The 23,874-nt window shown below is 40.0% G+C and overlaps 1 protein-coding gene across 1 annotated transcript in view; it reads left to right on the top strand.

Moving 5' to 3' along the window:
- PPM1L (protein phosphatase, Mg2+/Mn2+ dependent 1L) overlaps positions 1-23,874 on the top strand; it is a 323,222-nt gene that overhangs the window by 119,908 nt on the left and 179,440 nt on the right. The gene's annotated exons all lie outside the window — the stretch shown is intronic.

Below are 23,874 nucleotides of genomic sequence, written 5' to 3'. Positions count from 1 at the left end.
AGTTACAATACCTAAAATAGATAAGCAACAAGGATTTATTGTATAGCATAGGGAATTATATTTAATATCGTGTAATTCCTATAATCATGTCATGTATGGATGTGAGAGTTGGACTGTGAGGAAAGGCGAGCACCGAAAAATTGATGCTTTTGAACTATGGTGTTGGAGAAGACTCATGAGAGTCCTTTGGACTGCAAGGAGATCCAACCAGTCCATCCTAAAGGAGATCAGTCCTGGGTGTTCATTGGAAGGACTGATGTTGAAGCTGAAGCTCCAGTACTTTGGCCACCTCATGTGAAGAGTTGACTCATTGGAAAAGACCCTGATGCTGGGAGGGATTGGGGGAAGGAGGAGAAGGGGATGACAGAGGATGAGATGGCTGGATGGCATCACCGACTCGATGGGCATGAGTTTGAGTAAACTCTGAGAGTTGGTGATGGACAGGGAGGCCTGGCGTGCTGTGATTCATGGGGTCGCAAAGAGTCAGACACGACTGAGTGACTGAACTAACTAACTAACCAACTAATTCCTATAATGGAAAATAAGCAGAAAAAAATAACTGAATCAATATGCTGCACATCTGAAGCCAACACAGTAGTGTGAATCAACTATAATTCAATTATGTTAGTTTCCTGTAGTTGCTGTTCCCAAATTACCATAAAGTTGATGACTTAAAACAATAGGAATTCATTCTTTCACTGTTTTGGAGGCCAGAAGTCTGAAATCAAGGTGTTGGCATGGCAGTGGTCCCTGTGAAAGCTCCAGAGGTGCATCCTTTACTTGCCTTTTCAGCAAGCTCCTGGCATTCCTTAGCTTGTGGCTACTTCAGTCCAGCCTCTGCCTCCATGGTCATATTACCTCCTCTGAAAATCCCCTCTGATTGCATTTAGTGGCCACCCTCATGATCCACTCTCTTCTCAAAATCCTTAATCATACATTTTGGTTACAACGTAAAAGTCACATGTTCTGAGGGTTAAGACATGGACATATCTTTTTTTTTCTGGGGGCATCATTCAAAGGAAGCACTTTGTTCTTTCTGTGAACTCATGGCTGCCCCACGGAAGGATGGGGAGAAGGGATAGTTAGGGAGTTTGTGATGGACATGTACATCCTGCTGTATTTAAAATGGGTAACTGACAAGGGCCTACTGTATAGCACATGGAACTCTGCTGAATGTTATATGGCAGCCTGGATGGAAGGGGAGTCTGGGGGAGAATGGATACATCTATATGTATAGCTGAGTACCTTTGCTGTTTACCTGAAACTATTACAACATTGTTAATAGGCTTTGTTGTTGTTAGTTGCTCAGTCATTTCCGACTCTTTGTGATCCCATGGACTATGGCCCACCAGGCTTCTATGTTCATGGAATTCTCCAGGCAAGAATATTGGAGTAGGTAGCCTTTCCCTTCTTGAGGGGATCTTCCCAGCCCAGGGATCAAACCCAGGTCTCCTGCATTGCAGGCAGATTCTTTACCATCTGAACCACCAGGGAAGTTCCACTATAAAATTAAAAGTTTTCTTTTTTTTTTTCTTAGCAAAAGTGCTTTTTTCTTTCTTATTGGTCTGTAAGATTTGGAATATTCAATATACCTATTCTACCTACACTTGGAATATACCATCATAATCTTTCTAAATCTTGAGGTTCAGATAGAGATCAAAATATGAACTTTTTACCTTTCCCAGTAATCAACCTAGATTTAATTTTTCATGATGTAGATCATACTAGTGAAATTAAAAGTAGAAAATAGGCAAAGGAAAATAATCTTAGTATCATTATATTTGATCGTGGTCAACTGTACAAATATGGCAATATTAAAATCATTAAAATATTTAAAATCATCCTTACCACCATTTGACACCTGGAAAATATTGGATGATAAAGGGTACATTTGGGTTATGTTGAATGAGAGTTGAGAATAATTTATTTTGGATTGAAACTTTGTCAGTAAATAATTTGTAAGGTGCATACATGATGATCAAGTTATTGGTAGTATTTTGATACAAAGTATTAATGTTTGTGAAGCTAAAGATAGTTTGTATTATATTTGTTTCCAGTTTAATTCATTTTTGACAGATGCCCATAAAATGCTTCTCCTTTTCATAGTTCTCAGAAAGAAGAGAACATGTAATGTTAAACCTTAATTAACCCCTCTGCCTGAGCCTGGACTTGCCCTACACATGCAGCTATTTATAATTGCAATCCACACACATCAGTTGCTGACAACAGTGTCAAGTTAGTGTGAACCCAACTAGTAAGGTTTATTGGATTTTCAGGTGATCTTGGCATGCTAGGCAGGCAGGGCCAAGTTGATTGAAGAGATCTGTCTTTTAGACTGTAGAAATGTCTGAGACGTGTAAACCAGAAAGATATCTTAACCCTCATTGTGTGGTTCAGTTAATTTAAAAATGAAGACAGGGGAAAGAATTGCCCTGTTGCCCTTGTTTACCTGAAGTTTGGAGAACTCATTTGAAGGAGCCAGAGCCAGTTAGCGTATCTCTGGGGTCTGATCTTATACTCTTGTCTGAGCGGTGTTTTTCCAGTCCTTCTATGTAGCGTAAGTGTACAAGGTAAAGGTATTTTTAGGATATACCTGTCTGGGTGCCACAGAGGGCATTTGTAGGGAACAGTAGAAGGTAAGGCTGGAGCCATTCTTTTAAGTCTGATCATGGAAAGCCTTGGATACTAGGCTTAGAAATGTGGATTTTCTTCTTTTTATAATCCTTTCCCTCTTCATGTGATCTCTTCCTCCATATATATTTCCTCTTAGACAATAGTAGATTTACTTAGACTATTTTTGTAGTTGATTTTTCAGTATTTTATTTCCTTTCTATAATTTTAAACCAATTTCTGAAACTCCTTTCCAAGAGTGTATATTGATATTTGATTCTGAATTCCAGTCTTTTTTTTTTTTTTTGCCAAAAGTAACAAAGAAACCCTGAACTTTGCATTTTGAAAGTTTTACCACTTGGGAAAAATAAAAGATGTCAGTGTTCTTCATGTTATGTTATGCTTCTTTTTAAGAAATGCCTTTTTTTTCCAGACAAAATACGGAAATTTTGCTTCCAAAAGGTCATGATTTCTTCTAATTAAAATTCTTAGAGTGTGGACCCTGGAATTTGTACTGTCATAACTCTTAAATGTACTTTTCATCAAATTCAACACATTTGATCCTTTGCCTCAACAATCATTAGGTCTTAAACCATTATTCAGAAAAATCACAAGTTTGGAATTAAAAAAAAAAAGAAAAACAAAGCAGAACCCCAACTTTGATGTACAGCTAAAATTGTTTTACTTGTGTTTCTGGTTGGATCATCAAGGGTAGACTCTGTGAGTAGCATAATTTAAGTGGCTACCTTAAAAATATAATGCAAATAACTGGTCATCTCTTGTCTTGCAACTGGGACCTTATTGTTTTCCGAGCTTCATATGTGTAAAAGTCCTTTTTTGTGTAGACTCCATTTACATTCTGTTTATTTGTTTGTTCTTTCGTGTACTGTGTCTTGTGCAGTGCTCAGACGCATGGTCATGTCCGACACTTTTTGACTCCATGGACTGTAGCTAGGCTACTCTGTCCATGGGATTCTCCTGGCAAGCATACTGGAATGGGTTGCCTTGCCCTCCTCCAGGGGATCTTTCCAGCCCAGGGATCAAACCCCTGCCTCTTACATCTCCGGCATTGGCCGGTGGATTCTTTACTACCAGCGCCACCTGGGAAACCCATATGGAGTATCTATTCTGTGCCAGTCCTGTGAATCCAGAAATGAAAGGCATGATCCTTGCTCTTAAAGAGGCTTGTGGGAGAGGCAGGCATATAAACAAATAATTACAGCCTAAAATAATAAATGCTGTTATAGTGATAAGACAAAGTCCGCCTTGTGGCTTAAACTGTCTAGCCCACATTTCCCAACTGATTATTTATGAATCTTTATCTGTGGATCTTTTCTTTTTTTTGGATACACACATAGAGATATTGCTTGCTTATTCTTTTCTGCTCCAGGTTTCTTCATTTTAGGTGTGAAAGCCTTTTCCTGTATCTCCTCTTCTTCTTTTTGGTAGCACTCTCTAATATCCTGGCTCTGCCTTTAAGTGTTAACAGAGAGAAAAATAATGTGTCTCATTATTTTGGAAGCATTTAGAGTGTTGCAGTTGATATGAAACATGGCAGAGCCTACAGTCCTAGAAGGAAAATTATCCATATTATATAATATGAACTGTTTTTAGAATATGGAACCAGATACATATGTATAAGCGTGCACGCACACACACACACACACATATGCCATTAGGTAAAGCAGCGCCTCCCTTGTAGGACAAATAACTTTCAAAGCCGCTTCATGTGTAATGAGTCATAGTGGAGCCTTAGCTCTTTATTTTTATGTTTGTTTTTTAAAATTAAAGGGAATATATTACCCTTAAAGGGAAACCTCTACCTTTATTTCATATTAGTTACATTTTGAGTGAAAATACAGTTTTAAGAAAGTGTTTGCCGAACAGTGCAGCACAGGTAAATAAAATCCAAGATCGTCTTTGTAGGTGGTATTGTGTGTGTGTGTGTGTACCTGTGTTAGTTACTTAGTCATGTCCGACTCTTTGTGACCCCATGGGCTAGCTTGCCAGGTTCCCCTGTCCATGGGATTCTCTAGGCAAGAATACTGGAGTGGGTTGTCATGCCCTTCTCCAGGGGTAGGTGGTATTAATCCTGTTTAAATTCTAAATGAATTACTGAATGAAGGAGAGTCCTAACCGTCTGACCTTGGGCACTTCAGTTTTCTCATCTTTAATAAGGGGTAGTAGACATTTGTTTGTTCTGCTCAGCTTCCATTCCTCACTTAAGGAGTTGCCCTTAAGGAGTTGCTGCTTTCTCAGATTGAATCCTCTTTGTTCAGATGGTTCCAGGCCAGCCCAGTCCCTTTTATCCAAAGATGCGCATGTGACCCAGTCCAGCCAATTACCTGCTGCCTCCTCCCATCACTGTGGATGGACAGAGCAGACAGGCAACCCAGGCTGGAGGAATCAGAAGTCAAGTGCTGGGCTTTGTCTTACACTGTTGAGAAGTTTACTTTTCAATAAGGTCCCTAAGTTAAGTAGAATGGAAGGCTGGAATTGTGGGAGAGCTCCACAGCAGGAGCACTAGGGATGGAAGGAAATTCTATTGAGGAAAGCAGATCCAGGATGTACCTGGAGCTTCTATTGCCTTTTCAGATATTTGACCAATAAAGGGTTTTTGTTGTTGCTTTAAAATCAGTCTGAATTGTCCTTTCTTCTGCCACATGTAAATGGAAGGGTCCAGGCTAATTCAGTTGGGTTAGTTAACCTCCATGGTGTTTCCATTTCAATGTTCTATGATTCTCTGCCTTCCTGTATTGTATGCAAGTTAGATTACTTTCATCGATAGAGGTTAGTCAAGTAACAACCAAAAATTCTCAGAAGTAATTTCTCCATCCCAAGAACTATAAGTGGAAGGCCAAGAGTAGCTGTTCTACATTTTGATCTTATTTTTATCAAAGTTATCTAGATTTTGATCTTATTTATCTTCATTTTATAGCAGACTTGACCTTCTGTGACTCTTACCCTCCCTTGGTCCAGGGAGGTCCAGCTGTATTCACTAGACCCTTTGCAATAAAACAAGCAAACAGAAAAGCAAAACTCTGCTTGATGTGAGAAATTTTCCCTTTCTGAATCACATTCACAATTGGTCCCTTTCTGAGTCTCCACACCCTCAGGATAATATGTGCATTTTGTGATGATGACTTTTTAAGAAACTGCATAAGAATGGAGAAAAAGAAAACACTTGTGGCACGCGTGAAAATTCATAAACATTTATGAGAGGGTTCATGAGATAGTGAAGCAGAAGGGAGAGAACATGGATGCAGAAGCTCAGGTAACCTTGATCAAGCTGTATAGACTTCCCTCATCTTTCAGATGTTGGGTACTTGTGAGGATGATGTGGTATTTAATGTTTGTGAAAGCTGTTTGCATGTAAAACTTGATGATGACTGAAGTCATTTAGGAATGAATGTACCTAGTTTATTCAGTGAGTTTCATTGATGAATTGTGCCAGAAGCAACAGATTAGGAAATATAAGAAACTTTATTGAAAAGTAAGCTTCTTTTCAACATTTCCAGACAGAACTCAGAAGTTGACTTTTGATTAATCTAGCCTGGGTTGCTTGTCAACTCTAATCAACCACAGTGGCCGCAGGAGTAGCAGAGTGGCAATTAATTGGCTGGGCTAGATTCCATACACACCTCTGGATAAAGGAGACTAGACTGGATTGGAACCACCTGAACAATGAATACTAAATCTGGGAAATACCTAATAAGAATAGATATGAAGGTAGTTTCAGATTTTGAAATCCAGCTGACGAGTTTAAACTTGTTTAAAGAAGCAAATATTAGTTACTATTTCCATATACCTTCCTCCAGATCATATCTTAAACTTTGATTTTCTCTGTTCATTCCCACAAACAGTACAAACTCGTGACTCACCTTGTGGATGCCGATCTGTTCTATAACCAATATCCTATTGCCACATTTTTCTTCCTTAAAATAATATACCCTAGTTACATAATAAGGCAGCTGAATGTGGTGACTGATAGAATATGGAGAACAGGAGATAGGACTGAGCAAAATATATCTGAGAGACTGGGACAGTGGTGTTATTGTTAACAGGAGGCAGATTGATAAGGGGTCCATGATGGGTGATAAGACACCCAGCTGGAATGATTGCATCAGAAGTTGCAGATTTAGACATAGCACTTAGTGGAAGGAATGGAGTCTCTGTATAGATCTAGAAGTTATGAAGTCATTGAACTTTGTATCTCAAAGCAAGCTAGTCAGTTTGGCTCCTATAAGGAAATAACCAGAGACTTGGATGGCTTAAGTAGCAAACATTTCTCTCACTTACTGGGAAGTCCTGATAGACTTGACATTTGGTGAGAGCCCTCTTCCTGATTTGCAGATAGCTGCTTTCTTGCTATGGCTTCACATGGCGAAAAGAAAGAGAAGCAGCTAGCTGTTTGGAGGGCTCTTATCCCATGCATGAGGTGCTACCCTCATGCCCTGATTATCTCCCAAAGACCCAGTCTCCAGATGCTATCACAATGGGTATTAGGGCTTCAACAAATGAATTTGGTCGGGGGTGGGGTATACAAATATTCAGTCAATAGCAGTCCTTAAGACATCACTTGGTCTCGATTTTTTTTTCAGCTAAAAGGTTGGATCAAAGTGGAAGGTCTCATAGTATGTTGTTAGTCACACCACTCGGTATAGAATGTTTGTTTGCTGACTCCAGGGCCAGTGTTCTTTCTTCTCCGCCACACAACCTTCTTGTGCCATCAGCCCAAAGATATTAATAACAATGGAAACTTTGATATCAGTAAGGATTATGATGAGGATCAACTATGTACTAGACAGACTATTGTGTAATTACCTGCTAGTGGATGGAGACAACTCTCATGTGTCTTTGACATGAGAAAGCCAAGATATTGGGCCATTTAGATAGGGTAGGTGACTGGGAAAGCTGGCTTGTCAAGGGCTTAGTGGCTGATATAAAGAATGCTTTATTTATTTATTTTTGGGGGGGATTTTTTTTTCTTTTTTTTTTTTCTTTTTTCTTTTCTTTTTTTTTTTCCAATGGGTTTTGTCATACATTGATATGAATCAGCCATAGAATTACACATATTCCCCATCCCGATCCCCCCTCCCACCTCCCTCTCCACCCGACTCCTCTGGGTCTTCCCAGTGCACCAGGCCCGAGCACTTGACTCATGCATCCAACCTGGGCTGGTGATCTGTTTCACCATAGATAATATACATGCTGTTCTTTCGAAACATCCCACCCTCATCTTCTCCCACAGAGTTCAAAAGCCTGTTCTGTACTTCTGTGTCTCTTTTTCTTTTTTGCATATAGGGCCATCGTTACCATCTTTCTAAATTCCATATATATGTGTTAGTATGCTGTAATGTTCTTTATCTTTCTGGCTTACTTCACTCTGTATAATGGGCTCCAGTTTCATCCATCTCATTAAAGAATGCTTTATATTTAATCATTTTTTCCTCTTACCAACTGGTCCTATAGCCATTATAGTATAATTATTTACTTAGAATGTGAGTTTTGATGCCAAACAGTACTGAATTTGATTCTTGGCTATGTTACTTGCTGTCTGAAGTGCCTTTGAGCCTTAGTTTCCTCGTCTGATGAGATGGTTGGATGGTATCACTGACTCAATGGACATGAGTTTGAGCCAGCTCTGGAAGTTAGTACACCTATTAGAAACATTGGTTTCTTGCTACTGCAGAAATTATAAAAAATATAGTCACTTAAATAAGAAAATGTAAGTTTACTGTTTTAGTTCTAGGGGTTGGACTTCTGAAAATGGATCTTATGGGGCTAAACAAGGCTGTGTTCCTTTAGAATAAGGGTGAATTTTCTTCTTGCCTTTTCCAACTTCTAGAGACTGCCCACATTCCTTGGCTCATAGCCCCCTCCCAACACTGGTGTCATTCCGACTTCTACTTCTGTCATCACATTTTCTTCTGGCTCTTATATTTCTGCTTCCTTCTCAGAAGGACCCTTGTGATTATCTTGGGCCCACTTAAAAAATCCAGGATAATCTTCCATCTCAAGATCCTTAACACCGTCACATCTGCAGAGTCCCATTTGCCTTGTGAGGTGACATGCACCCATGTCAGGTGTTAGGATTTGAACATCTCTGGGGACCATTATTCTGCCTACCACACTGATGATAATGATGCTAATGAAAATGATGAGGAATAGTAGCTACTCCTATTAATATTTCAGTTGTTCCCAAAATTACTTCTGGTATTTCATCAAAGAAAATAAGTTGTTCTATCCAAAAGCACATAAGAAGAGCAAGGCTGGCCTAATAAAAGAATGGCACTTCTGGTTTGATAAAAGGATCTTTACCTTGTGATCGAAAATGTCTTCCTTTACAGGGTTGCCTGGGAAGCCATAGAATGTTTACATACATCATCCTTTTGATCCAGGCATTAAAAGGCAGCAGTGTACAATCATGTTTTCTGGGAGAAAAACCCAGCTCTCAATCTAGCACAAGTGACAAAGAAGGTAATGAGGAGATGAGAAACAGACAGGGTTTGATTTAGAATGAGATAAAGTAACTGTTCATAGCAGAGGGTCAATAATCATATTTGAAATATTGAACTGAGAAGACAGTCTTACACAGAAGAAGCACAGAAAGCTTTAGTCTCTATCCCTGTTTCTATGCACACACACACACACATACACACACATACTTCTGAAACTGTTGTTGTTCAGTTGTTAAGTCATGTCCAACTCTTTGCGCCCATGGACTGTTGAAACTCTAATCCTGTCAAATTCCCAAGTGTGTCTTAGTTTTCAGGAGAAACTATGGATAAAAAATGAAGAGGTCTGGGACTTCTGTGGTGGTCCAGTGATTAAGGCTATATGCTCCCAATGCAGGGGCCCCGAGTTTGATCCCTGGTCAGGGAACTAGATCCTACCTACATGCCACAACTAGAGGTCCCACCTGCTGCAACTACGATCAAAGATCCTGCATGCCACAACTAAAACCCAATACAGCTAAATAAATAAATAAATAAAATTTTTTTTAAAATGAAGAGGTCATAATTGGAAAGGTAGTTTAAAAAAAAGCTTGAGTGAAATGACAATAGAATAAAATGGTGATTAGCTTTTTAAAAACACTAGTGTAAAGATACCTTTTGCTTTAATTTTCCTTCTATTTTGTTATAAATTATAGGTCTGCTAAGGAGAAGAATAAAGAACAACCTGTCAATTCCTTTAAAAACACAAATCAGACAAATTGTCCTGTAGCAGGAGGACACTGCAGTGATTTGACAGTCACTCAATGCGTTCTCTTACTAGCCTTTCTTAGACACAATACCTGCATGGCTTCTATTTTGTCAGATGCTTTCACTGATATGTTTTCACATATGGGTTTTTTTTTTTGTCAATTATGACAAGTATAAATTATTTTTTTACTTCAAATTAAAGACCACATATTACAACAGTGACTTTAAAGTGAAGTCTGTAGCATTTAAAAAATGGAGAGTTGGAGACCACGTTCAGAGCACTCTATAGCAAACCAGAGGCTCTCAGTTTTCTGGTTCTGCCTTAGCCTTCCAGCCTTCTTTCTCAGCTCCTGGTTTGCCCAATGCTCTCTGTTGTTGTTTAGTCACTAAGTCATGTCCAGCTCTTTGTGACCCCATTGGCTGCAGTAAGCCAGGCTTCCCTGTCCTCAGCTATCTCCTAGAGTTTGCTCAAGTTCATGTCCATTGAGTCAGTGATGCTATCTAACCATCTTATCCTCCACCGCCTCTTCTTTCATCTTCAGTTTTCCCCAGCATCAGGAAATCTTTCCCAGAATCAGCATTTACCAGTCAACTAAAGCCACTTGTTTCTGCTTGGCCCTCGTATATTCCCTGTCACTTCACTAAATGCCTTTCATTTTTAAATTGTTGTTTCCTACAGAAATTTAACAACATCCATCATGATTGCCATCTGGAGAAAGCTTTGCTCTCATCACCCAGTAGTTGAAACAGGTTGACATTTCTATGTGAAGCTCCAGCCCCCAGTCCTAGCCCTTATTTAGGTCATGTGCTGTTGTGAAAAGTGTCCGGGACCCGCATAATCATGGGACCTCCCCACCACCTGGGAAACCCAGGTGGTGTGAGTGGTAAAGAACTCCTGTCAATGAAGGAGACATACGAGACCCGGGTTCAATCCCTGGGTCGGGAAGATCCCCTGGATGAGGGCATGGCAACCCACTCCGGTGTTCTTGCCTGGAGAATCCCATGGACAGAGGAGCCTGGTGGACTGCAGTCCATGGGGTCGCAAAGAGTTGGATATGACTGAAGCGACTAAGCATGCACCTGCACAACGTGTGAAGTCATTAGACTGATCCGGGAGTGTGTAGCTTAGACCGCTATCATGTATGTTGCTGCAGTTTGAACCTTAACATATCTATCATCACTAGTTGGTCCCTTGATCACACAAGCCTAATTCCTAAGCAGTTCTTCCTTCTGCTTGAAACCTTATGCCCTTCTGTTCTCCTGGAAAAGTCATTTCCTCCAGGTGTCAAGGGTACAGTTCTAGGGATTTCATTGTTCCCTGGGAACCCCCAAGGAGAACTCAGAGTAAGAATGTTCATTCTGTGAAGAAGTTAATCTGATTGGAATATTTGAGTTTGAAAAGTCATTTGGACGGATGTGGGAAGATGAAGGAAGCCTGAATAGGTAAAGCAAGTGATTTCAGAACTTCCTGAAAGTTACCCGACAGACCATCTCAGAGTCTTTACCTTCCCTCACTCAGAATTCTGTTACATTGGCTACCACTCTGTATTGAAGTGTGTGTGTGCGCAGTCATGTCCGACTCTTTGCAAACTTATGGACGGTAGCCCACCAGGCTCCTCTGTCCATGGAATTCTCTGTCCATGGAATACTGGAGTGGATTGCCATTTCTCATTCCAGGGGATCTTCCCGACTCAGGTATTGAACCCACATCTCCTGGGTCTCCTACATTGGCAGGAGGATTCTTTACCACTGTGCCACTTGGGAAACCCCAGTGTTAATGCAGAGAAGACAAAATAGCCTCCCATGACCCATATCGAACTATAGGAGTCCAGCTGACTTTTTTTAAAGCCACGTCCCCAGGAGATCTTGGAACCTCATTCTCCCCTGTTTTTCTTGACCACTCTTTGCTTCTGCTCCAGAAGATAGGTGTCAAAGGATATATAAATAAATATTAGAATTCCAGAATAATCCATTTATTTCTACCTCATCATAATTGATTTAGAATCTTGATCAATTCTTTTAGGAGTTATTTTATTGAACAATTATTTGCTGGTGCTGGGCATAAACAGATCCATGAGACATGAGTCTTATCTTCATGGACACCGTCACCACAGACATGGTGCCATTTACTGAAAAGACCCTTCCTGTCCCCAGGGAACAGTCTAAGGAAGGCTGAGTCTTCACTGGGGAAACTAGAGCAATTTATTCTCAACAGGAAGTAAGAGGTAGCAGATCGCAGAAATTTCAGGATAAAGTATTAACCAAGATTGTCTAGGAAGTTTATATCTTAGGAGTGGGTAGAAACATTGGTAATGAATTCAGAGTTGCAAGTTTGAATAAATGTATATGCTGAAAAATCCAAAAAGATGTGCTTTAATCTGTCAAGTGTCTAAGCTTCAGGTGAAAGTCCAGCACTTTAAAATTAATCTACTGAGTGTTGTCTACAGATAAAGATGGTACACTCTAGCAGTTTATACAGGCTAGTGAAAACCAGCCAAAGAAGTGTTTTCTTGAAAAGAAAAAAAGAGGAAAATCTAAAAAATTCAAATATTTTTATCTTAGCCATAATTTATCTCTAATGTATCCCGTTCTGATGGCAAATACCAGAAAGCAGAGAGCTGTGGTGTTCTGGAAAAGTCAATAATTGAGGCTTTAAAGTAGCTTCACCATAAAGACTAACCAAGAAGACTGACTTTCCAGAAAGACAGAAGTCCCAGAGGAGACCTGAGCCAGACAATGAAATCAAGAGGTATGTGAACAAGGCAAATATAAACTTATTCCTCAAATTATAAAAATATTTTAAAGCTTTGAAAAACTGACTTCAGGGTCATTGAAAAGCCATGGAGATTGTATTTTACTGTTGGCTCTAAAGTCTGAAGGTAAAAGTGTTAGTCTTTCAGTTGTGTCCGACTCTTTGCAACCTTATGGTCTGTAGCTTGCCAGGCTTCGCTGTCCAAGGAGTTCTCCAGGCAAGAAAACTGGAGTGGTAGCCGTTCCCTTCTCCAGGGGATCTTTCCAACCCGGGGGTTGAACCTTGGTCTGCCACACTGCAGGCAGATTCTTTACCATTTGAGTCGCCAAGAATCTGCTTGCGATGTGGGAGACCCGGGTTCCATCTCTGGGTTGGGAAGATCCCCTGGAGAAGGGAATGGCTACCTATTCCAGTATTCTTGGGGCTTCCCTGGTAGCTCAGACTGTAAAGAATCTGCATGCAATGCAGGAGACCTGGGTTTGATCCCTGGATCAGGAAGATTCCTTGGAGAAGGGAATAGCTACCCCCTCCAGTGTTCTTGCCTGGAGAATTCCATGGACAGAGGAGCCTAGCAAGCTACAGTCCATGAGGTCACAAAGAGCTGGACATGACTGAGCAACTAACACTTTCAAGTCTAAACTGTAACACTGCCTAAGATGAAACCACTTTAGGATAAATATCTTTTGCTGTTGTAGTAATTAACCCCCCTTGGATTAGTTTCAAAATTGTTCTGCCTTTTTGTGAATGTAGTTATAAGGTAAATGGGTCTTTTAGCAGATTTTAAGATACAACTAGGAAATTCTTTATCTCAGTGTGTGATATGTACTTATGTGGATAGTAGATTCCTTGTGGAATATTAAAGAAATAGATCATGTTAAATATGTGTCTTTTCGCATTAGAAGTTGTCATAGAGAGCCAATGTATTTTTTCTTAAAATGTGTTTTGATATTTTGCCCAGGACCAGATACCAAGCTGACAATTGGTCTCATTCAATAAGACATCTCTTATGTCATCCTGAACATCCTGAAGCCACAGTGGCTGTGGCTTTTTTTTTATTTCCTCCTCCTATGAGACATAGGGAATTTTTCTGCTCTCCATGCCCAGGAAAGGTACTTGGCTAAAGTCCTTCTGAATATCAGTATTTACAAAGTATCTGCTTTGTATTTAGTGCAATGCAGAATGGTCATGAAGACACACTCTTTGGGATTTTAATATTAACAGAATGATTTAACTTTATTAGTTTTATAAATTATAGAGGCCAGTGGAACTGTTTGCTGGATTTTATCATAGGCTCAAGCTGGTGAGGCCCTAGTTCAGGAAAATATGACCGCTGTTCATTTCATTCTTCTTTGTTGGAAAGATTTGTGCCCTATGCACATTTTATGACTTACATTTCCTTTAGAAATATTCATACTTGATTCTTACTATTCTAGATAATGATGTACACATGATGAAAATGTTAATACTGAAATAATGATATATATTACTACATAATATAAGCACGGGTCTTCCCTGATAGCTCAGTTGGTAAAGAATCTGCCTGCAATGCAGGAGACCCTGGTTCGATTCCTGGGTGGGGAAGATCCACTGGAGAAGGGATAGGCTACCTACTCCAGTATTCTGGCCTGAAGAATTCCATGGACTATATAGTCAATGGAGTGGCAAAGAGTTGGACACGACTGACCGACTTTGACTTCACATCACAATATAAGCATTGAATGTCTTTAAGATTTTCGTCTTAAAACCACTGTAATAAATCTGTCTTAAAAGTTAAAAGTGATATTCGTGGTACCATAGAAAGATGTGATGATGGTAAACCATCTGTCCCCACACAAAGAACTCATTCCCCCTTGTATTAGAGGCGCCTTATGTTTAATCAGGTATTTTGAGCATCTAATAAGACATCTGATTACCTCTCTTTTTCTCATTTATAATCTCTCAGATTAATTTCTAGACTCAAACAAAAGCTTTTTCTCATTGGCTTTTTAGACTCTTAGAATCCATTTACCTTATAACTTTTAAAAGAATGGAAAGTAAAGATGATCAGCAAGTAATATATTGTTACTGGAAATTACTAGGCTGTTTTTTAATTTTTCATGAACTTCTGAATGTGTCTGTAGCCCTAATTGATTTAGCAGGAATCTTTGAATAAGATTCCTGTTTACATTTTGGCCCCAAATCAGTTTCATATTCTGTTTCTTACAGTAGGGCAAATAGGCTTGTTAAGCTCTTTGTATCTCTATCCTTTTATTTCAGATTCTGAGGACATATATCTAAGTGTTACCCTAGGTTCTCTGTCTTTATCCTCCCCTTCCCCCAACATACACTCTGCACTATTATGATGTAACTACAATTGTGTTTTAAGTTTTCTTGACATCTTGTATTTCTCAGCCTTCTTCCCTTCCTTCCCTTTTCCTTAAATCTTTAAATCTAGAAGAAACTTCTGACCTGAATAAAATATTTTTTAGTCAGTGTTGCAAACAGACAATTGTAAACTAAGTACTTGAAAATAGGATTCATTCTCTCCTTTGTTTTGACAGTTATAAAATAATGATACTATTTTGATGAATGGCTGGTGAAATGCAGCTGACACAGTGCATTGGCGGCATGCTCTCAGTTTAAAGTTTAAACAACTGGGCTGAAAAGAGTCATTTTGGTTTAGTCCTTTTAACCGGCCACTTTTTTGGAGGGTGAGTTCCAGGACAGAATGCCTGTGACACTTTACATATTTAACATACTCACAAAAATGACCAGAATTCAGGCTAAATAACCTAACCTACTTGATTTCCTATTGATTACATTTTGATTGTCCAGAAAAAATGAAATTGGTTTTTAAAGGAGTGGGCTGGTCTACAAAAAGGCTAGGGAGAAATATCAGTCTTTATTGGAAGTTGAGAAGCATTACATAAGCCCTAGGCTGATATTGTAGAATGGCTTCTAAGACTGGGAAATTGGAGGCATCCTGTTTTAATCCTTTGTAACCCAGCCACATGCATCATACTGAACGCCCTTAATACCTGATATTTTTGAAATATCTTTTTTTCTGTGTACAGTGGACAGACCTATTTTTCTGTGTACAGTGGACAGATATGCAAGTGACATCTCATGCTTATCTCTGTTCTCCTAACCCTGGACACAGAGAATGAAGATTGTGTCTTTTTTCACCTTGGGGGAGGGGTCGCTGGCAGCAGAGGTTCTATTGTTGACTTCCTGGACTGTGGATAAGGCGCCCTGCCAAGACTTGAGTGTTGGGGAAGCTGGATCATTAGGGTCAGGTTTTAGGCCTTACCTATGCAACAAGGCCATAACATTGCCTCGAGGAATCCTGGCCTGTGTCAGCCTTCATTAGAACTCCTTCCCTCTGGGACACCAGAAGCAGGACCTAATTGTCACTGGTCCTTTTTCCTTGAATATGTTTCAGTAAAAGTATATTTTTTCTTCCATTAGCTTTGTTCACTCAGTCGTGTCCAACTCTTTGTGACCCCATGGACTACAGCATGCCAGGCTTCCCTATCCTTCATCATCTCCCAGAGTTTGCTCAAACTCATGTCCGTTGAGTTGGTGATGCCATCCAACCATCTCATCCTCTGTCGTCCCCTTCTTCTCTTGCCTTCAATCTTTCCCAGCATTAGTGTCTTTTCCAATGAGTCGGCTCTTTGCATCAGGTGGCCTAACTATTGGAGCTTCAGCTTCAGCGTCAGTCCTTCCAATGACAATTCAGGATTGATTTCCTTTAGAATTGACTAGTTTGATCTCCTTGCAGTCCAAGGTACTCTCAGGGGTCTTCTCCAACACCACAATTTGAAAGTTATCAGTTCTTTGGTGCTCAACCTCGTTTATGGTCCAACTGTCACATCCATGCATGACTACTGGAAAAACATAGCTTGACTTTACCAATATTTGTCGGCAAAGTAATGTCTCTGCTTCTTATTACACTGTCTAGGTTTGTTATAGCTTTTCTTCCAAGGAGCAAGCGTCTTTTAATTTCATGGCTGCAGTCACTATCTACAGTGATTTTAGAGCCCAAGAAAAATAAAATCTGTCACTGTTTTTTGAATGTTGAGTTTTAAGTCAGTTTTTTCATTCTCTTTCACCTTCATTGGGCTTCCCTGATAGCTCAGTTTGTAAAGAATTCGCATGCAATGCAGGATATCCCAGTTCGATTCCTGGGTAGGGAAGATCTGCTGGAGAAGGGATAGGCTACCCATTCCAGCATTCTTGGGCTTCCCTTGTGGCTCAGCTGGTAAAGAATCCGCCTGCAATGCAGGAGACCCCAGTTTGATTCTTGGGTGGGGGAGATCCCCTGGAGAAGGGAAAGGCTACCCACTTCAGTATTCTAGCCTGGAGAATTCCACGGACTGTATAGTCCATGGGATCGCAAAGAGTCCGACATGACTGAGAGACTTTCACTTCTCACCTTCATCAAGAGGCTCTTTAGTTCCTCTTTGCTATTTCCACCTAAAACTAAATCTAGTGATTAGGGAGGGATCTGGTAATTGCAACTGTTTTACCTTTTTTGAGGTGGACAAAGTGTAGTGACACTTAAGAATTGTTTTTTTTTTTTTTCAAGTCATGGTTTCACTCATAATACAAAGTTATCTGTATTTTAAATCAAATGGACTTAATCTTTGCATCTAAACATATTTTATGGCACTTAATTTCTTCTTTTCCAAAGTAAGAAAATTATAAACAGGACTTTAAGAAATCTCCTGTGTAGCTCGATACTAGCTTTTCAGATTCATGAAACTTGATGCCTTTGACCTTCAGTTAGTACTTTGGGTTTAAAACTCTGAGGTCCAGTCCCTTGTTGTCAAGGGAAATCCTTTGTCTGAATAGGATTTCCAAAGTCATGCTGTGAGCAGAAGCTGTATGAAAGCTCTGAACTTGGGCTTTACCACACTTGCTTAGACAATTTGCTTAAGTCCTTCTGCTTCTCTAAGGCTATATTTCCTCATCTGTACAGTGGTATCTAGCTCCTCAGGGTGTTGTGCAGTTTTTCATGAACTCATGTTTGTGAAATCTGGTAGGACAGTGCCTGGGACAGAGAAATTCTTTTTTCCCTTTTCTCCAGCCTACGTTAATAACTGGACTTTTAGGAGCATTAGGGTAGAGGGAGGGCTTTAACATGATCATTATCATAATACTCAGTTGAGTCTGACTCTTTGTGGCCCCATGGACTATAGCCCACCAGGCTCCTCTGTCCATGGGATTCTCCAGGCAAGAATATTGGAGTGGGTTACCATTTTCTACTCCACATTATCATAATAGTAAAAACATAACAAGACATAAAATTTTCTGCCTCCTGTTTTGTGAATTTCCTGTTCATATCCTTTGCCCGTTTCTCTATTGTTTGCTCATTTTGGGTTTGATTTGTGAAAGCTGCTGGTTATTTAAGATATAAACCTTATGTCTGTAGGTTTAGGTTATGTTTAATGTTTTAGGTTTAGGCATGTTATAAATATTTTTTGCCTTGCTTTTCACAGTATATATGGTGTTTTCTGCCATGTAGAAATTTAAACTTTTATCATTTCATGAGATACATTGCTTTTCTTTGGATATAAGAACTGTCAACTATATGACACATATTGCTTTTAGAGATGTCAAAAATGTGAAGAAGCCAAGTCATAGTCAATAAAATAGAATACTAATCTTTTATAGTTTCTACCTTTGGTTTTGTATGTGTGTGTGTATACAAATGTTTGTATGTTTGTAAATTGGGCTTATTTTCAGTACTCAAAAGAAAGATATTGCAGACAGGATTGGGTATGTGAATGTTCTCTCTAGTCAAGAAAATTCTAGGAAGAATGTAGTTGCACAGAGCTCGGAAGCCCTGGCATGGACTTCAGGTATCGCTGTGGGAAGCTTTAGTCTTGCTTTGTCTGTTGCTGCCAGAATCACATACTGTTCTTGTCCAGCTGTCTCTGTAACTCGGTCCCTCCTGATAGTATCTCTGTGTCAGTAACAATTCAGAATCTGCCCTGAGGATTGGATTAGTATTTATTGCCAGCACCTGCCCTTAAGTATGGGGGAAGGAGGGGGAGGAGATGATGAACTCTGTAAAGCAGACTTCACAGTAGAAGGCTCCAAAATGTGTGTTAGTCCCTCAGTCATGTCTGACTCGTTTGCAATCCCATGGACTGTAGCCTGCCAGGCTCCTCAGTCCATGGGATTCTCCAGGCAAGAATAACTGGAGTGGGTAGTCATTCCCTTCTCAAGGGGGTCTTCCTGACGCAGGGATCAAACCCTTTCTACCTGCATTGCAGGCAGATGCTTTACTGCCTGAGTTCCCAGGTAAAGGCTCTCTGGGCAGAGTGCTGAAACTTTCCTTTCACCGCGGGAAGAAAGTTGTCCTACCCTCTTCACCAAAACTGAGTCAAAGTTGGTCTAAGGCCATCAAGCAACTGTCCTTTTAAAGTAACCTGAGAATATATAAGAATATAATACAAGATTGTTTCCTTGGGAGGCAAGATACTAGAAGTGTCTAAATAGTTCAAAAAGGTCTTTGAATTCATTATACATTTAAAAAAATCATGCCATTATATTAATTAAAAGCCACATCCTCTGGCACAGGCCATAGTAACTACTAACAAATCGTTAGCTGATGATGTCATAGTGACCTCAGTTCAGTTCAGTTCAATTCAGTCACTCAGTCGTGTCCGACTCTTTGCGACCCCATGAATCGCAGCACGCCAGGCCTCCCTGTCCATCACCAACTCCTAGAGTTTACTCAAACTCATGCCCATCGAGTTGGTGATGCCATCCAGCCATCTCATCCTCTGTTGTCCCCTTCTCCTCCTGCCCCGAATCCCTCCCAGCATCAGGGTCTTTTCCAATGTGTCAGCTCTTCGCATGAGGTGGCCAAAGTACTGGAGCTTCAGCTTCAGCATCAGTCCTTCCAATGAACACCAGGCCAATGCAGAGAGACGTGGTGGTGGACACATACAGAACACTGCTGGGTCTTCACAGTAATTCAGAACTGTGACATTTTTGTGTCATTTCCACGTTTGGGCAGGTAATGGTAGCTTTACAACCATTGAATCTAAAGGCTTAAGGTTATAATTTGTTGTCTGAAGCTGATAATTAGACTTCCTGAGGTCCTCCCACATAAGACAGGCATTTATACTCAGTTTATGAAAACAGAATAATAGAGAATTGTTTAAATTTATATTTGTAATATTTCATTTAACCAAGTGTTGTAGCATGGTTTTCAGTTCAGTTCAGTTGGTCAGTCATGTCCGACTCTTTGGGACCCCATGAATTGCAGCATGCCAGGCCTCCCTGTCCATCACCAACTCCCAGAGGTTTTAGTTCTTGGCAAATCTTGTAATAATAATAATCATAAAAGTGAAGGCAGGTATGTTAAAGAGTACTTACTTTTAAATCTCAGTATATGAGTGGAACTTGCCTACTCATGTGTTCAGCACATCTTTGTAATTTCTCAGAAATTAAATAGCTTGACCCTTTGAATCCAGAGCTGGAAATTTAAATAGGTAACTTAAGAATAATTGGTTTGAAATCCAAAGATCTATTCTGGGATACTTTAGAAATTCTATCCCATTTTACCTCAGCTTTAAATATATATATTTAAAAATATATTTATATGTAAATATCAAGGCTTCAGTTTCAAAGTCTGCTGTTACAATTCTCTAAATTCTTATAATTGACACTGTTCTTATTCTCTTTTGGATTTGAGCTTGAAAGTGGTTTGAAAGAATCAAGAAGTATTTATCAGTAGGGTCTAAAAAACCAAAACAGAAAGAGGTTGAAGGGACACATCTGATACATTCCAGAAGAGCAAAAGTACAAAGGTGATATGTTATCATAAATCCTTCATACACACGAAGTGTTTTGATTTTAGCCTTTGAGGATTAGTTGTTCTTCACCTCTGCTAAGGGAAAAATAAAAGGAAATGATTTTAAAACTGAAATACAAAGAGGTTAAGGTTAGACAAGGAATCCTGTAGAAATACTTGTTTGTTAAACTAAGTACCTCAACCATTTAAACAAGACTAAGAATACCAGTAATTCTACCCTATTAATCTGACTAGACTGTAGAATCTTGAATCTTCCTGGATAGCTTTTAAATCGATGTGGGATGATTAGGTATGTCTCAAAGGATTGTTAGTCCTGCAGTTTCCCAGGCTGGATTTTACTGATTGCATTCCCATAGTATAGTTTATCATGTCTTCTATTCTCTTTGTATTTTCTGCAAGTTGACAGTTGACGCTATAGGCTTAATGGTTTAAAATTTTCTTCCCTCCCTGCAGGATTGCTTTATAGATTGTGTTATGTTCTTATATCAGGTGGAACAGGCTGTCTGCTTTTCTTTCTTTTGATTGAAATATAGTTGATTTATAATGTTGTCTTCAGAAGCCCATGTGACTCAGTGGTAAAGAATCCACCTGCCCATGCAGGGGACACGAGTTTGGTCTCTGGGATGGGAAGATCCCTTGGAGATGGCAACCCACTCCAGTATTCTTGCTTGGGAAATCTCATGGACAGAGGAGCCTGGCAAGTCTACATACAGCCCATGGTGTCGCCAAAGAGTCAGACATGACTTAGCGACTAAAGAGCAACATATGTTCTTCTTACAGTATTAATTTCACAGTCCTTGGGGATCTGTGTTCTCATTCCTTAAGTCTGGGTGGACTAATGGAAAGTAGTGGAATTATTGAGTGACTTTCTAGGTGAGGCCATGAGAGACAATAGTTTCTTCCTGGTTCTGTTCCTTTCTTGTGACCTGTGCCTTGTGACCCTGACTCTACCATATTAGAGAGATCACATGGAAGAACTCCGTGGAGTTTGAAGGGATGCCAAAAGAGCCCCAGCTGTTCCAGCAGCTCGCTGGTTGAGTTTTTCCAGTTTTGATGACATACAGACAGAATAGTGGGTAAGCTTTTCAGAGGATTTCAGCCCCCAGCCTTTAAGCTGGCCTGGCAGATGTCGAGTGGAGCAAAAACAAACTGTCTTGGTTGTGCCCTGTACAGATTGCAGATTCATGAACAAAATAAGCATTGCTATTGTTTGAAGCCACTTTGGGTTTATTATATAGCATTATATATCCAGAGCTCTAGCTATTATAGCTATTCAAACTAGAACACCCGAGCTTTAACTCCTAGCATAGAATCATGTTTTCAGATTCTTAAAAGACAGAGTTATTGATATGCAAGGAACTTACTGATGTAGTTTTTCCCTTTTGCATTTTATAGGTTAAGAGAGTGGTACTTGTTTTGTCTTTTGTAGACCAAACTTGGCTGGAATAACATTATAGAGCTTTATAAAATATCAAGACTATCTTCAATATTGAGATGTTAAAAATAGTAGTTTTCTGGGTATTTGTAGCAGCTTTACACCTCATTCCATATGGCCATGATCAAATGTTGCTTGGCAGTGTCCTGTGTATGTGTCTCTAAATGTAAATTCATGCCCTCTGTTAAGACTCTAGCACATCTTTTAAAAAGCAAGATGAAAACTCTTCTTTTGGGTTGCATGTCCCACTTAACAGAGTAGAATTTAAAGGGAATTTTGGCTCATTTTATTTAATTTCTGAAAGTTACTGAGGATTTTCTGTGTGCCAGGCACTACGCTTAGTGCCTCTAGGACTTCTTATCCAGTCATCACAACAATCTTATGAGGTAGATTTTATGACTTGCACTCCATTTTACAAGTGAGGAGCACATGTAAGATAAGTAAAACTTGCTTAGGTCATGTTAGCAATCAGCTGGGATTTGAACCTAGGGCTGTATGTGTCTTTAGGGTCAGTGTACTTGTAACCCCCATGCTGTACAGCCAGAATGGCTATGCGTGATGCTTCAGCATCTTAGCTTACTTCTTTCTCTTCCTTGTTCGGAATTACCGTTAAGGCCCCTATATCCAATGACTGCACACACACACGCTCTAGCCCTTTTCATACATTTCCCTTTCAGAATCAAAAATACACTTTTTACACCTTCTCCCGTGTGCCACAAGCCCTGGTGTTTCTATGTTTTAAGCGGCTCCACATTCTTAGGAGAAGTGTGAGAACATAAACTGTATGGGAATCTTGATGGCCTCTGTGGCAGTTGTGTCCAGCTGTTCTTCGAATCAAGTCTGCTTTGTGTAGGAAGTGTACAAGTTGTATACAAATGATGCAAAAATAATTTATCCTTCATGATGACACTAATTGTTAAGTATTTCAGGTAGGAGATTTCTACCTCTAATACTTCAAATTTGAGTGACCTGTGACAGTAGTTCGAGGATTTGAGGGCATGTATGGAAGTGAGAGTTGGACTGTTTTTGATGCTTTTGAACTGTGGTGTTGGAGAAGACTCTTGAGAGTCCCTTGGACTGCAAGGAGATCCAACCAGTCCATCCTAAAGGAGATCAGTCCTGGGTGTTCATTGGAAGGATTGATGATGAAGCTGAAACTCCAATACTTTGGCCACCTGATGCAAAGAACTGACTCGTTAGAGAAGGCCCTGATGCTGGGAAAGATTGGGGGCAGGAGGAGAAGGGGACGACAGAGGATGAGATGGCTGGATGGTATCACTGACTCGATGGGCATGAGTTTGAGTAAACTCTGGGAGTTGGTGATGGACAGGGAGGCCTGGCGTGCTATGATTCATGGGGTCGCAAAGAGTCGGACACGACTGAGCGACTGATCTGAACTGAACTGAGGGAAGGACATGGAGACTATTGTTTTGTGTGTTTTTTGTGTGTGCTCTCTCCCCGCCACACTTGTTGTGTGGAATGATGTCAGCAAACTATGCTGACATAGAGTTAAGAAGAGAGAAGAAAGAAAAGTATATTGATCCTGATTACTTTAGTGTTTTTTTTTTTAATAGTATGTACATCATGCTTAGCTTCCTCAGCATAGATGATGTATAGGAGAAAATTGGCAAAAAAGATGTTAGAAAAAATTCATCTCTGTTGTTCATTTGCTTAGCCATAGCCAACTGTTTGCAACCCCACGGACTGCAGCACGCCAGGCTTCCCTGTCCTTCACTGTCTCCCGAAATTTGCTCAAATTCATGTCCTTTGAGTCACTGATGCCATTCAATCATCTCATCCTCTGTCGCCTCCTTCTCCTCCTGCCCTCAATCTTTCCCAACATCAGGGTCCTTGCCAAAACCCGAGTCTCCTCTCTGAAAGAGCCCCCATACATTACTGCAGACACTGTGCTATTATGTATGTCAGCACCACTGAATTTTATACTTAGAGGAATTGACTTCCTAGCAAACAACAAGCCCCTGGAAGCTCAGCACTTCTAAATACTCAGCAGCGAGTTGCCAGAAGTCCTTTTCACACAAATGCTTCATGAAGGTGTAGC

The sequence above is a fragment of the Muntiacus reevesi genome, chromosome 8, assembly GCF_963930625.1.
Source record: "Muntiacus reevesi chromosome 8, mMunRee1.1, whole genome shotgun sequence".
NCBI lineage: Eukaryota > Metazoa > Chordata > Mammalia > Artiodactyla > Cervidae > Muntiacus > Muntiacus reevesi.
This window is presented reverse-complemented; position numbering and strand designations above follow the sequence as displayed.